General features: G+C 40.2%; 1 protein-coding gene across 1 annotated transcript in view; it reads right to left on the bottom strand.

Annotated features, from left to right (window-relative positions):
* The window catches only part of PHEX (phosphate regulating endopeptidase X-linked), a 223,791-nt gene that overhangs the window by 122,907 nt on the left and 85,039 nt on the right, over positions 1 to 15,845 (bottom strand). The gene's annotated exons all lie outside the window — the stretch shown is intronic.

The raw sequence follows: 15,845 nt of genomic DNA, 5'->3' as shown, positions 1-15,845 counted from the left end.
AATATGAATCACACTTATGTCAGGACCCCAGTTCTTTCCAAATTTAGTTCCGTGGGTTAAACTAAATGTTCGGCTGTTCTATATCATCTTCCTACTCCCCTCTCTACTCCTTGGCAGCTCTGAAAAGTCTTGTTATTTCAAATTTAAAAGGGTAGGCACAGGCCAGGGGCAGTGGCTCACCCCTATAATCTCAGGACTTTGGGAGGCTGAAGTGGGAGGATTGCTTGAGGCCAGGAGTTCGAGACCAGCCTGGGCAACACAAGAAGACCTCATCTCTATAAAAACAAAATTATTTTTAAAAGGCCAGGCATGGTGGCGCCTGCACCTGTAGTCCTAGCTACTCAGGAGGCTGAGGCGGGAAGATCACTTGAGCTCAGGAGTTTGAGGCTGCAGTGAGCTATGATTGTGCCACTATACTTCAGCCTGGGTGACAGAGTGAGACCTTGTCTCTAAAAAAAATAATCATAAAATAAAATGATAGGTCTAAAGGGGGCTGCTACAGAAAGGTGGTCTTCTGAAAGACCTATTGCAAAGCATTTGAACAGTGAGGCCACACCCATAGTGAGGATGTATGTGCCTGGCTTTGCTGCCAGTGTCTGTGGACCAGAAGAGAGGACTGGAGGAAAGGAGCTGCTGACACGTCACATTAGAAGCCACCTGCAGCAATGTGAGGAGGCCCTGCCTGTTCATGGATACAAACCCCTCGAAATCCAGTTCTCCTGCAGAGATGCTTTGGCTTTCTCAATGGGACACCCAAGAAAGAAAAAATACTGGGTTTGGCCCCAGAATGAACTTTTTCATTTGAGAGCATGGGGTTGTAAATCAATTGTTAACGTTAACTCTAGAAGAAAAGACGTTGAAATGTTTCCTTGGTTCTATAATAAATTGTCAGCATGAAGCTCAAAATAATTTTTTTCTGTTTAATAAGTTTTCAGCTATGTTTTCAGTTCAATAACAGTTGTGAGGGAACCAGAGCTATAAATCAGTGGGCTGGGTTCCATCATATGTAAATAAGAACAAACAGCAGATGGAAGGGGGTCGGGGGAGCTTCACAGCTATTTCTTCCCAACTTGGTAAAAACATTAAGAAGAGAAACTTCAACTTGGGATAAAACACAAACTGCTAGAAGAGCAAAGAGCAAAATGTTCTTTAAAAATCATTAAGTTGGTGGTTCTTAACTTTGTCTGCCCATTAGAATCTTTGGAGGAACTTTAAAAAATACTGACAGCTGGGCGCAGTGGCTCACACCTGTAATCCCAGCACTTTGGGAGGCCGAGGTGGGCGGATTACTTGAGGTCAGGAGTTTGAGACCAGCCTGGCCAACATAGTGAAACCCCGTCTCTACTAAAAATACAAAAAATTAGCTGGGTGTAGTGGCAAGCGCCTGTAATCCCAGCTACTCAGGAGGCCGAGGCAGGAGAATCACTGGAACTCGGGAGGCGGAGGTTGCAGTGAGCCAAGATTGCGCCACTGCACTCCAGTCTGGGTGACAGAGCAAGACTCCACCTCAAAAATAATAATAATAATAATACTGACAAAAAATTTCTAAATAAAATAAAAAATCCTGAGGCGTGGGCATCGGGATGCTAGTGTCACTGTTCTGAGGTCCAGCCTGGGCATTGGGAGGGTTTAAAAAGTTCCCCAGGTAATTCTAATGTGCCGTCACGGCTGAGACCCACTGGACCAGGGGAAACCATTTATTCGTCAGATAAGGAAATTAAGAGTCAAGGAGTCTATGATCTGCTCAAGCTGACACAGCTAATGAGGACCAGAGCCAGGACCTGACCAAAGAGCTAAAATAACAGTGGAGAGCTCAGAGCCTCTAGTAGCAACAGAAGATCCCTCCCAAAATCAGAGAGAAATGCCAGAGAGTGAAAAGGAATCAACTGAGAGATGCATAAGTCATGATTTCAAACAGAAAACCCACATGAAGAGGATGTTAAAATGACAAGGAAATCTCCAGGGACTAGATCTTTTGCCTATCAGCATGCCTAAGTCTTTTTTTTTTTTTTTTTTTTTGAGAATGAGTCTGACTGTGTCGCCCAGGCTGGAGTGCAGTGGCATGATCTTGGCTCACTGCTCACCTGCAACCTCCACCTCCCAGGTTCAAGCGATTCTTCTGCCTCAGCCTCCCAAGTAGCTGGGATCACAGACATGCACCACCATGCCCAGCTAATTTTTGTGTATTTTTAGTAGAGACGGGGTTTCACCATATTGCCCAGGCTAGTCTCAAACCTCCGAGCTCAGGTGATCCACTCGCCTCAGTCTCCCAAAGTGCTGGGATTACAGGCATGAGCCACCACGCCTGGCCCTAAGTCTTTAGGAACTCATCATGTAGCAACATGCATTGGCTGGCCCATCACGTTCACAGAGAAAAAGAAATTATATCTTCCCAAATTAGGGAGGGGCAATGGGGAGGGAAAGAAGTGGGTGGACTCAAAGGAGAGATTTAGTGACCAAACCAATGGAAACAGGTGATTCATTTAATGTGGGAAAGTGAGGAACGTAGAGAGAGTCAGATTCATTCCTAGGCTTCAGAAAGGTATGGGCAACCACCGTCATTCAATAAGACTGAGAAAATTGGAAGAAAAAGAGGGATGGGGACAGAAGCCAAACTAGTGGGATGAAGAGTGTATGGAAAGCGAAGACAGCAAGTCTGGACAAATTAATTGAGTTTGTCTATGAAGGAGAAAAAGCAAAGATAGGAGAGAAGTAGATGTAGGGTTAAGGGAAGGGTCTGAGGGTTTGGAGTTTGGGTTTCATGCATATGCTTGCTAATGCTGTTCCTACTGTTTTTGTTGTTGTTGAAAAGCTGAGAGATTTGACTATGTTTAAATACCAATAGAAAGGATCCAGCGAAAAGGAAGAGACTGAAAATATGGGACAAAGCAAGCCATGAGTGGTGTCTCAGAGGGCAAAGGAGGTGACGGGATCCAGAGACTATGTGGAAGGATTCACCTTTGACATGAGACAGACTTATGAGAGGAGAGAAGATTAAAATGATAGACAGGCATGCAGAAGAATCTAAAGATTAGATGTAGAAGGTTGAGAGAGTCCTAGTATAAACGTGGGTCTTTTCTCCATGAAATAGGATTGAGACCTTCTGCTTAAAGGGAGGTTTATCTAAAAAATTATATTTCTTCACACATGGCTATGTGCATCCTGGCAGAATGAAGATATTACTAGGAAGAGAAGTACAGTAGTACCCCCTTATTCACGATTTTGCTTTCCATAGTTTCAGTTACCTGTAGGCAACTGTGTTCTGAAAATATTAAATGGAAAATTCCAGAAATAATTCACAAATTTTAAATTGCACACCATTCTGATTAGTGTGATGAAGTTTTATGCCATCCCAACTATCTGGCCCGGGATGTGAATCACCCTTCGTTTGTCCAGCATCTCCACCCTGTATATACCCACCCAATAGTCACTTGCTAGCTATCTTGGTTATCAGACAGATCATAGGAAGTACATGCATGAGTTCAATACCATAAGATACTTTGAGAGAAAGAGAGACCACATTCACATAACTTTTATTACAGCATATCGTTATAACTGTTCTATTTTATTATTAGTTATTGCTGTTAATCTCTTACTGTGCCTACTTTATAAAGTAAACCTCATGATAGTTATATATGTATAGGAAAAACATAGTATATATAGAGTTTGGTACTATCTCCAGTCTCATCCACTGGGCGGGGGTGGGGGGGTCTTGGAAAGTATCTGTCTCAGATAAGGGGGGATTACTATATTTACAGATAGGGACAAAGAGGGCAATAAAAGGTACCCTCTCAATACCCTGGCCAGGATGCAGCAATAATAGAAAGCACCCAATAAATAATAAAAAGTTGAATATGTCCAAAGAAAATATTTATTTGGGATAAGGTGTACAAAAGCAAAACATTTTATTATGTTTTAAAATAAATTATCAAAAAAATAAGCACTCTCCAAGCTAAAAAGATCTTTAGCAAATTTTGGAATTTTTGGATTCCTATGACGAATCTTAAGGTCATTTTGCTCCTGTTCTCTTTGGGGCATTTTTATGGAGTATGTGGTTATTATTAAAATGGGGCTGAGCGTTTCCAGATACTTCTCTCTAAGCAGCTTGGTTTCATAGGATCCTCCCCGTCCAGCATCTCCTAGGCATTAAAATGGCTATCAAATTCATTAAAATTTAATGCATTTTGAAAAGGTTTTCAGGGCGGGTACAGTATCTCACGCCTGTAATCCCAGCACTTTGGGAGGCTGAGGTGGGTGGATCACCTGAGGTCAGGAGTTCGAGAGCAGCCTGACCAACATGGTGAAACCCCGTCTCTACTAAATACAAAAAAAGAAATTAACCAGGTGTGGTGGCACATGCCTGTAACCTCAGCTACTTGGGAGACTGAGACAGGATAATCGCTTGAACCCGCGAGGCGGAGGTTGCAGTGAGCTGAGATTGCGCCACAGCACTCCAGCCTGGGCGACAGAGCAAGACTCCGTCTCTAAATAAATGAATAAGAAAAGGTTTTCAAAGCTCTTTGTCTGTAACCCGTTGATTGGCATTCTAAATGAAAGTAAAAAGAGGCAAAAAGATTTCAGCCCACTGCCAGAGTGAAAAATGACAAATAGTTTATTCACATGCCACTTCCTCCCTCCTCTGCCTTTTCTTCCACCTCCTCCCCTGCCCCCACCACCTCTGTCTTCCCTGAATCCACACTTCAGTAACTCACTTTTTGTGGCCCTCTCACATTTGTCAAAACGCGGGGAAATCACTTTTTTTTTTCCCATGAGCCTCAGCTGCTCTTTGCTCTTGTCTTCTCTGGCACCTCCACTCCCCACACCATCCCCCATCTCAGGTTCTCAATTTTTTTTTTTTCTTTGGCAGACTTTACAGATTTATTGTATAACATTTTCTGTGAAATGTTGTTGAACTACCCCAGCAGACTTCAAGAACAAGGAAAATCTTTGAAGGTGATTAATTTCATTGGTTGACATGTCAATGCAAATAAGAGAAATAATTATTTTAGCATGCTGGAACTAGGAAGATAAATCACTGAACACTTCTGATTTTTATCTTTAGACTACTCTACAGCATCACATAATAACAATGCCTTCAGTCAAGTCAAAAACCTGCCGTAATTTTAAAATAAGAAAAAAATAGAGAAATAGTATTTCTTCACCAAACTTTGACCTCACACCTCAACCAGGCAGCATATAACATTAATAGAAATCCCTTAAAGTGGAAGTCTTAAGGTGAAGTTATCCTTAGGAAATATTTATTTAGAGCCAGTCAAAGGTCAAAATATAACATATAAAAATTAACTCAAGTGTTATTATGGTAAAATCTGCCATATTCAGGGTAAGAGCCCTCTAGGCAAAGCAATGTTTTGTTAAATATCTATTTATTTCAGGGGCAGGGCGCGATGGCTCCCACCTGTAATCCCAGCACTTTGGGAGGCCAAGGTGGGCAAATCACCTGAGGTCAGGAGTTCAAGACCAGCCTGGCCAACATGGTGAAACCCTGTCTCTACTAAAAATACAAAAATTAGCCAGGCATGGTGGCGGGCAACTGTAATCTCAGCTACTCGAGAGGCTGAGGCACAAGAATCGCTTGAACGCGGGAGGTGGAGGTTGCAGTGAGCTGAGATCACCCCACTGCACTCGAGCCCGGGTGACAGAGTGAGACTCTGTCTCAAAAAAAAAAAATAACTATTTCAGATTTTATGGATCCACACTATAAAAATACAGTTCATTTGGTTGTTCTATGGGCAGTTCTTAGTTCTTTTCCTCAACCAGTGTTATCTAAAAATAGGTTCTTCCTTTTTCGTTCTTTGCACCCCAGGATTTTGCCCATAGTGTTCTACATCAGACACCAGACATTGGTGAGTCACATATGTATAGGCACTTGTTACTCTTCCATCCAGGGCTTTACTTTAATGAGATGCTCCTATATTAGCAAATTATAAATTATCTCTCCTGCTCCTCTCTTGACCTCTCCTTACCCTTCCTCCCATCACACGGACATAAGAATTTTGTACTTTGCATAAATGAGTCATGATGGTTCTATTAATACATTTGAAGGGACATATGCCAACATTGCTTTCAGGAGGGATTAGTTTGCCCCATTATCGGTTGTAGTTTTCTTCAAAGCTTTGTCCCTGACAATAAAGAAATCCCACAGGGCAACTCAAATCCTATCTCATACCCATGAATCCCAAACACTTAAACCCACACTTTCAATTCCCTCTCTGAGTTCCTGTGAGGCTTAAAATCAGAATAATACATACGTGTGTGTTTAATTGTTGTCTTTTCATTTATATTTATTTGGTCTCCCTAACAAGACCCATAAGCTTTGAGAACAGGAACCACGATTTAGATCAAATGAGATCATGAATATGTAAGCAAACACAAAAGTATTCTGCTAATTTAAGATTTTGTTAGTTTTATGATTTCATATCTCATGTGATATGATTTTTCACATGAATCCATATCTCACATTCATACCTAATACTAAAATATAGCAGATGCTCAGTAAATACAAGTTGATCAATTTATGCTTTTTGAAACCTTCAATTGGTACCTAGCAGAGTTGAAACTGAATCAAATATCTTTCATATATGCTAACAGATAACAGTTATTCCAATAGTATAAAGAGAAAATATTAACAAACTCGCTCATAGAAAATATGGTGCTGTGCAGATATGATCATAAGATTTAACAACATGAAAGCTGAAAAAGGAAAAAAAATGCATGGTACCCTTTTTAGGTGAAGTCATTTTTGAAAAGAGAGACCTACTCTGATTTAGTAATTCAAAGCCTGAATCCATGAATAGAACTTATCAGTGAATAGAAAATCCATCGTTATATTAGGGGACAAGGTTCACAGCAAATGTCTCCAGAATGACTGTAGCCTACTACCAAACACAAACTTTAGTGGAAATCAAGTGACTCAGTAAGTTAGCCTAGTCCATTCTAAGATAGGTGATGTCAACATGGTACATGACAAACAGCTAGGAATGGTTTAAAAATATAGTACATATCTAGTAGGAATAATTATAGGCTAGGACTTCTGAAAAAGAAAAGAAAGGAAAAAGAAAAAAAATCAGTAAGGTTGATTATGTGCGTTAACCTTAAACTAATTTAATGTTAATAAAATTCTTAACGAAAAGGCATAATGTTGAGTAGGCTTTCCTCTTTAATATACTTAGAAGTTATAATATCTGGAAAAAAAAAACATGAGATTAAAATGTTTCCAGTCTTCCCATTGCTCTAGAACAGGGCAAGTTTTCTTGAGTTGTAACCACTGATTAGCGGAATGTGAAAAATGGAAATCGTTGTTAATAATTTATGTGGATAACCCTGAAGAAATAGCCTTTAATCTCAGGGGGACTCTTAAAATTTTCTTTCTGGCAATTGTCATTTTACTAGAAACACAGACATTAAATAAATCAATGCACCAATAAATATTAAATATTCATTAATTAATTACTTATACTATAACTATTTATAAAAATGACCTTGGATTGGCTCCTGATAAAAAATAATGGCAACGAAATAAGTAAAAAGTGACCTATATTGAAGTGGGACATGTGGTTAAACCAGAAAAACTAAGGATAGTTAGAAAATGCTGAGGTTTCTGGCAGCCAAGTGAGTGGCTGCCAAACTGATAAATCATATCAGTTTGTCAGGATTAGCAGTGTTACATAGCTATTAAACATTTTGGCAAAAGAAGAAAAAATCAAATTATTTGGTGCTATAAAGTGGGTTATTCTGGTGGTACAGGAGGAGTTTCTCATGTCCTTTTATCTAAAGGCATATATTCATAAGACTCAGGTAAATATTTATATTTATATTTGCTGGATATGAACATATAGGCTGTGTTCTAATTTTATAACTCATCTTTTCCTGTTTTCCGCTTTCCAACTTTAAGAGAGGATGGATCAGAAACCAGAATAATATTTACAAGTCAATCAGTCTCAAATAGTCTAGCCTTTGGCTGTGGGTAAATTCTCCCCAGCAAGTAACTATGTCTGGTCACTTCCAACATTGAGATCTGTTGGAAGGCATAAATGTTTTCTTTAGGTAAATGAATTTCTAATACAGGGTCTTCACATTCCATAGGTCTGACCAGATCTGCTTGACAAGACTGTGGCTGATAATATGTGGCAAAGGCAACACTGCCCAATGCTAGCCAGAAATGGAGAAAACAAACAAGAAAGGTGGGCCAATGTGTCATCGTCGTGGCAGCACACTCAAAGACAAGGACAAGAGTAAGTGTTCAAACTTATTTCAAAAGAATTCCCAATGAGCTATCTAAATTACTTGTTTTGCTGGATGTTACTTGACCAAAGATTGCATAAATGAGCTGTCACGATTGGGACCTGATGATATTTGTTGTAACAAGATTTAGCCTGCAGAGGGTTATGAAATCTGGACCTATTCTAGAAATTATATGGCCGGGTGTGGTGGCTCATGCCTGTAATCTCAGCACTTTGGGAGGCCGAGGAGGGCAGATCACGAGGTCAGGAGATCGAGACCATCCTGGCTAACACAGTGAAACCCCATCTCTACTAAAAATACAAAAAATTAGCCAGGCGTGGTGGCATGCACCTGTGGTCCCAGCTACTTGGGAGGCTGAGGCGGGAAAATGGCGTGAACCCGGGAGGCAGAGCTTGCAGTGAGCCAAGATCGCACCACTGCACTCCAGCCTGGGCAACAGGGCGAGACTTGGTCTCAAAAAAAAAAAAAAAAAAAAAGAAATTATATTTGGCTCCTCGAGTAATTTCATGAGACTCTTGTATGAGCCAGACTTGGCGTTAAATGATAGAGTGGGTTCTGGAATGTGGCCAGGGCACTAGCATGAAAAGGATCTCTATTCCAATGAAAGCTACTACACTAGGCATATATGGAGGAGTAGCAACAGCAAAATCCCCCAGGCACCTCCCTCACTCTATGATAAATTAAAAAGAGGCAATCTAAATGCAGAAGTTGCCACAGCCTGTGCCAGGAAGTTGATGTTATAAATTCTATCTTAATTATTAACATTAGGCATGGCAATATTAGCAATAAGAGTAGCTGACATTCACTGAGCACTTTTTGTGTACCAGGTATTATGCTAGGCCTTCTACATAGATTATATCATTTAATTCTCACCTCAAATGAAAGAAGGAGGTACTACTTTTATCCCTATTTGTGATACACAGCACTGACAGCTTTAATGCCATACCCCTTCATTTATCCACACCCCTTACTGTGTGACTTTGCAGATCCTCTCATTAAAAATGCAGAGTTACAGGTGGCTCACACCTGTAATCCCAACACCTTGGGAAGCCAAGCAGGGCAGATCGCTTAAGCTCACGAGTCCAAGACCAGCCTGGACAACACGCCAAAGCCCCATCTCTACAAAAAAATACAAAAATTAGCCGGGCATCATGGCGCACACCTGTAGTCCCAGCTACTCGCAGGCTAAAGTGGGAAGATGGCTCGAGCCTGGGAGGCAGAGGCTGCAGTGAGCCGAGATCGCACCACTGCACTCCAGCCTGGGGGACAGAGCCAGACCTTGTCTCAAAAAAAAAAAAAAAAAAAAATGAGGACCCTATTTCCCTAGTCTGTAAATCTGGACTGGGCTTGTGACTTGCTTTGGCCAACAAAATGCAGATACTACATTATGCCTGTCCTGAGCCTAGGTCTCAGGAGACCTCACATGTTTCTACTTGCTCACTTGAACTTCTGCCATCACCATGAGAATATGCACAGGCAAGCCGGCTGAAGGAAGTAAGACACATGAAGCAGAGCCGAGTCATTCCAATCACCTCTGCCAAAGCCAACCTTGATCAGCCAACCCCCAGAAATTCAAGCCAGCCTGGCCAAAATCAACAGAGCTGCATGGGGGCCCACCACTGACTCCAGATGCATCAGCAGTAACTGCTTATTGTCAAATGCCAGTGAGGCTTTGTGATTGATTGTTACACAGCATTACCAAAGCAACAGAAACTCTTGCATCATTTATAACAGGAAAACAAGCTCAAAGAAGTTAACTGATTTGCCCATGTTGGTAAGAGCAGAACTGGCCTATGAGCTATCAATGCAACTTTGCAGAAAATCAGATGTAATTTCTATATTAGGTCAATATTTTATAAATATATTAAAAAGCCCTTAAAAAACCAAATCATCATGGTTTGCCTTAATTTGGACAGGTCTTCAGCAAAGTTTCTCTGGAAAGTGATCTTGATAATAATAACCAACACCACTTACTAGACAAACAGAAACAGGGGCATTTAGTAGCCAAAGAGAATATCCTTTCTTTCACAATTTGTGATGAAGGGACCATTGTCTTTATCTGTACAATGGCTTTACTGAGAACAACCTTTGTGAGCAGCTGAATTTGCAAGGAACGGAAAACTCCTCACTATAAGGGCAATGCTATAATGCATGACACTGACTTTCATGTGACTTCTGCCATCAACGTTATAGTTACATCTCATTTACTCAACCACTGAGAGAAACAGTGAGCGAGGGAATTGGAGAACTTAAAGAATATTAATGGCAGTACATCAATTCAATTATCTTAGCTCACTAATGAGGTGAACTTCTAGTGTATTGAGGTTGCAAGTTCAAACTCCGCCACTGCAATTGGACCCACGTGGGTATTTAAGTCTTCAACACCAGACGTAGCAGTATGGGGTGGGAGGAGAATTCTTTTCTTAGGATAAGAATTACTACTGGAATTGCTCAGGCAGAGAGCAGCTCAGAAAAAATGGAAGATATTTTAGGTCATCCATGGCATCACTTGGGGACATGAACAATGTCTTTAAAGAGAAATAGAATAGCTGCTAGAGCGCAGGAGAAATTAGTGAATTGTTCTACATAGGGAGTCAAGTTTTAGTTCTTCACTTAATAAAGTCTGAATCTGAAGTGTAATAGATTTGCTCTGCTTTAACTAGATTAACCTTCTGCATATAGAATGTTTTAATATGTGACAGGAGATCAGTGAGTTTAGCTTTGATCTGAGGGCTGACAAAGACTCTCTCCTTGACCAAAGTTTAGTCAGGCTCCTCTGAGCCCTCTTCTCAAGTACGTCTTGCCCTTACCCTCCTCCCAGCCTCCCACCCCCATCCTGTCCTCGTCAAGCCCATCTAGTCCAGTTGTAGCAAGAATCCTGCTAAGTCACTTTAGAAAGAATCCCCATCCTGATCACCTTGGCCTGCCTTCCACAAGAATCCTGTCAAGTTGGTTTAGCAAGAATTTCCCTGCTCTTGATGTCTCCTCTTCAAAATTTTCCATCCACTGACCCCCTCATTCTCCTCACTGGCTATAAATCTCCAGCTATCTTTGCTGTATTTAGAGTTGGGCCTAATCTTTCTCCCCTGTTGCAATAGACTTGACACCTCTTGTAATAGTCCTGAATAGTCTTCATTACTATTTTAACAAGTGTCAAAATAATTATTTGCTTTAGCAGGGTTTACTCTATAACAAAAATGCAGAAAATTTGAGGGAGCAGCAAAAAATACCTACTAGCAGAGATGAGATATATGAATAAAGATAAGTAGTTCGGGGACATAGTGTCTACAATGAAACAAACCAAGACATGGTTTATACAGAAGAACTTAGCCCAGCCAAAATGTTCACATGGGAACTTCAGCTTTACTGAATTTTCTAGAAACTAGAGTTAAAGCAACAAGGCCTTTTTTCCCATCAACACAATAGAAAAAAATTTTCTTTGATGTATATATTCACATTTCCACCTTAGTAGAGAATGGTAAACATTTTTTTTTAAACTTTGATAATAAATCTTACAGAGCCTTTGGGTTACCACTGCAAACATCAGGGATCACTCTTTAGAATGACGTATTGTACAAAATACGAGAAATTGAGCTCAGTGTGTAGACTGAGCCAAAGATATACCTGCAAAGTTGTTCTTAGATTAAATCAATAGTAGCTTGCTTCTTATCATTTCCGTCTTTCTCCTGAGAATTATATGAATACAAAAATGTGATGTCAACTGGTTGGATTTAAATTAGGTTTCCACTATATTTATATTTAAAATTTTGAAATACTGGAAGCCAAACCTATTCCAACTGTTTCCTACCTCTGAAATGTTAAAAAATATGAAATGTGTGCCTTTTTAGGATCTTAATATTAGAATAATTTGCTAACAAAGGTAATTATAAGATAAGTCACTAAGAAGGTTCTGGTCTCCTCATATTCATAAAACTGGCAAAGATTCAAGTGTCTTCCGAGAGAAGCAAGGGAATGGAACACTGGTTTCCATGTAGATTGTCTGGGCTTGAACCCCACCTAAGCCATTTTCAAGCTATATGACTCCAGAGAATTTACTTCAACTCTCTGAACCTGTTTCCTCATCTGGAAAAGAGGGCACTAACAGCAGTAACAGGGTCATTGTGAGGATAAGTGAGTTCACACACTGAAAGCACTTAGAAGAATACCAGACAGCTAGTTAAACCTCAGTGAAAGCTAACTGCTACTGTTATTATCATCACCACATTTTAAAACCAATATGTCCTGACCATCACAGTCACAACTAGGCCCATGGTGACAATCCCTTCATTCCCTGGCCTTCGTTGGAAACTTCATCTGCCCTCGATGGACATGAGTATCTATCTGGGGCACTTACTTATACATTATAGATATAAGTAATAATAATAATAATCAAACAAGGCCAGGCGTGGTGGCTCACGTCTATAATCCCAGCACCTTGGGAGGCCGAGGCAGGGAGATCACTTAAAGTCAGGAGTTCAAGACCAGCTTGGCCAACATGAGGAAACCCCATCTCTACCCCCAAAAAAATACAAAAATTAGCTGGGTGTGGTGGTGCACACCTGTAATCCCAGCTACTCATGAGGCTGAGACACAAGAATGGCTTGAACCCAGGAGGCAGAGGTTGCAATGAGCCAAGATCATGCCAGTGCACTTCAGCCTGGGGGATGGAGCAAGACTCTGTCTCAAAAAAAAAAAAAAAAAAAAAAAGAAAAAAGAAAAAGACAAGAGTATTAAAAAATAAAAATAAATAAAAGAGAAAATTAGCAAGTGATAACTTTAGACATCCTTCGTGAACACAACTAATCCTCTCTCCTGCCATTTAGGTCACGAGCATATGGATCAGGGCTTGTCACAGTGGAACGAGAGCATCATCTCTATTTACGGTGATGATACATCATCAGTTCTCTAGGGGAGTCCCGCTTTCATGTAACTTTCCACAAAAGTAATATTAAATGCTTCGCTAATGGAATATGTTTTAAAATTATAAATAATCTTCATCTAAATAACATAAAAAATTAAAGAAGTCCTCTGAGAGACAAGGTTATGATTTTTAATTCTGGAGAATGGGGGAAGAAAGGGAGGTAAGGAGGGAGAAAATGTTAACATAAAAGTCAGTGGAGGCCGGGGTAGTGGCTCATGCCTGTAATCCCAACACAGGGAGGCGGAGGTGGCAGTGAGCCGAGATCACGCCACTGCACTCCAGCCTGGGCAACAGAGTGAGACCCTGTCTCAAAAAAAAAAAAAAAAAAAATGTGGCTCATATTCTAGTTCAATTGGATAGTGCTACTTTGGACGGCAAAGACAAAGCAACACTTGCAGCCAATCCCACATGAGTTAAGGCTCTGTCCCACTAGCTGGGAGGCAAGGGATTGTACTATATGACCTCTTCTGGTGGCTTTCTGTTGAAGGACTCTCCTTTTCTACATGCTATTCTACTCATTTCTAATTAAATTTGCTAAATTCCCATGGTTATGTGTGTGAATGAGTATGAGAGCATTGGTATGTCCAAATGCACACTTGGATGTGGGAAGTCTTAATGAAACACTAATGTAGAATTATGTGTTTTCCCCAGTGAAAAAGAGGAGAACACTGATAGGTAGAAAACTTCAATGTGAACTGCTCTCTCCTACCCACTCTCTAGAAGAGAGGGTACCAACCACAGGCAGTTGGGCCAACTCTGTCATCAAGAGGTTCTCAAAACAGAGATACGGAGGAGAAGTGGGGCAGGAGTCTCTTAGTAAAACCTAGGTATCAGTTTTCAAAAGATAACTACATAGTTGGTGGGTGGCGAACCAAGCCTGGAGGTCCTAATGCAGGGTTTTTCACAGTCCATTTAAACCAATCTGAATCACAGAAATTTTCAATGATCTGAAAATTAAAGCAGTTACTTGCACTAATGTAACCGGTTTTGGTAAATAAAGTACTGCTATTCACGTCAACTGGCCTGGCCTGCTCTTGTGACTCACCAGGGCTTTTTTTTTTTTTTTTTTTTTGGTGCTGTTTACAAACAAATGAATCATGAGAAGACCTTGCTGCTCAAAGTGTGGTCCACGACCAGCAGCAGCAGTCGCACCTGGAACCTTGTTAGGAAAATTCTTGGGTCCTACCCCAAACACAACTTAAAAACAAAAAAACAAAAAAACAAAAAAACCTTGTTAAAATGCAATGAGAATCTGCATTTTAACAAGCAGATGCTAATGTGATTTGTGTACACATGTAAATTTGAGAGGTACCTGAAGTTTAAGCTTCTGACTGTATTCATTTGATTAACAAACTTTTTTGGTAAATAAACAATGGCAGCCTTCCATCTGAGTTAGGGTCTCTGGAATTTGTCCCTTTGGGGATCTTTCTGTTTTTCTTTTTCTTTAGACTGTAGCTAATAATACTGAATGTTTTTCAAGTAAATCAGTGGTTCCAGGTGGTTCTTGAATGGGAGCCCTATAAAAAAAAGGCTATAAAAGGCCAGATATTTCTCTTATAAGTTTCCAACCTAAGTATTCCCTGAGGCAAACAGCTTCAGCACAAGGGAGGCAAACAATCTTACGTTAAAGAGATGAGTATCTGCCTAACTACCAAACTACCCCCATGTACATCAAAATAAGGGGGAAGATGCCAAAATTAACTTTATTTTAGAATGTCACACCCTGACACAAGGAAAAGGGACTTTCACACCAAAACTGAGAAAAACAAGTTTAATCCACATACTTTTCATATTAGTTAAAATTCTTCTACTGCCAAAAAACCTGCTATAATTTTTTTAAATCTTTCATTATCCTTTGTTTTTATAGCCTTCCCAGAGACTATAATATTACTACTGTGATTATCTGATAAGATCTCAATCTATTTACTCTGACCAAGGAGCAAAAGAAAACACGCAATGAGAATATTGAGTATTTTGAAATAAGCCATTAATTCTTCGGTGGAATTATTTGCAAAGGAACTTTCAGGTTCAAACATAAAGTCTCATACTTAGACAGTAAAAACAAGTTAACATAGGTCAATTTGTTCCCAGACCAAACTGAGGGTCAGGCTGCTATTTCTTACGGCCCAATAACGAGATGCAAATGAACTGGGGAAGAAGAGAGTTTTATTTTCTGCCACTGGTTACAGGGAGAAAGCCTGGAAATTATCACCAGACCAACTCAAAGTTACAAAGTTTTCTAGAGCTCATATGCCTTCTAAGCTATATGTCTACGTGAAAGTGTGCAATCGTCGAAAGACGTAAGTGATTAACTTCTTTTAATCTTATAACTAGGTCTGAGTCTTGAAGACCTTCTTCTGGAGCTTCAGTAAGTTTACTTAATCTAAATGGGTCTAGGTACTGAGGTAATTACCCTTTTCTTGTCTCCTGCTAAATCATAAAGGTTTGGGGAGTTCCTTTAGACCCCAATAAACTTGTTTGTGGAGGCCTGTGGAGTTTCTTCAGACCCCCAATAAAAATTGTTTAATCCTAAAAGGGTCCTGTTAAGAATTCATTTATTATCTTGTCATGCTTCAAGACCCAGGAAAAGCCTAGGCAAAACTCTTGGTGGGCTCTTTGTTACTTTCCAGCCTTTGTATATGGGCAGTGGCTCAATCAGCTT

This window comes from Pongo abelii, chromosome X (assembly GCF_028885655.2).
Source record: "Pongo abelii isolate AG06213 chromosome X, NHGRI_mPonAbe1-v2.0_pri, whole genome shotgun sequence".
NCBI classification, from domain to species: domain Eukaryota; kingdom Metazoa; phylum Chordata; class Mammalia; order Primates; family Hominidae; genus Pongo; species Pongo abelii.
Note: the sequence above shows the minus strand (reverse complement) of the source record. Positions and strands in the feature narration are given on the sequence as shown.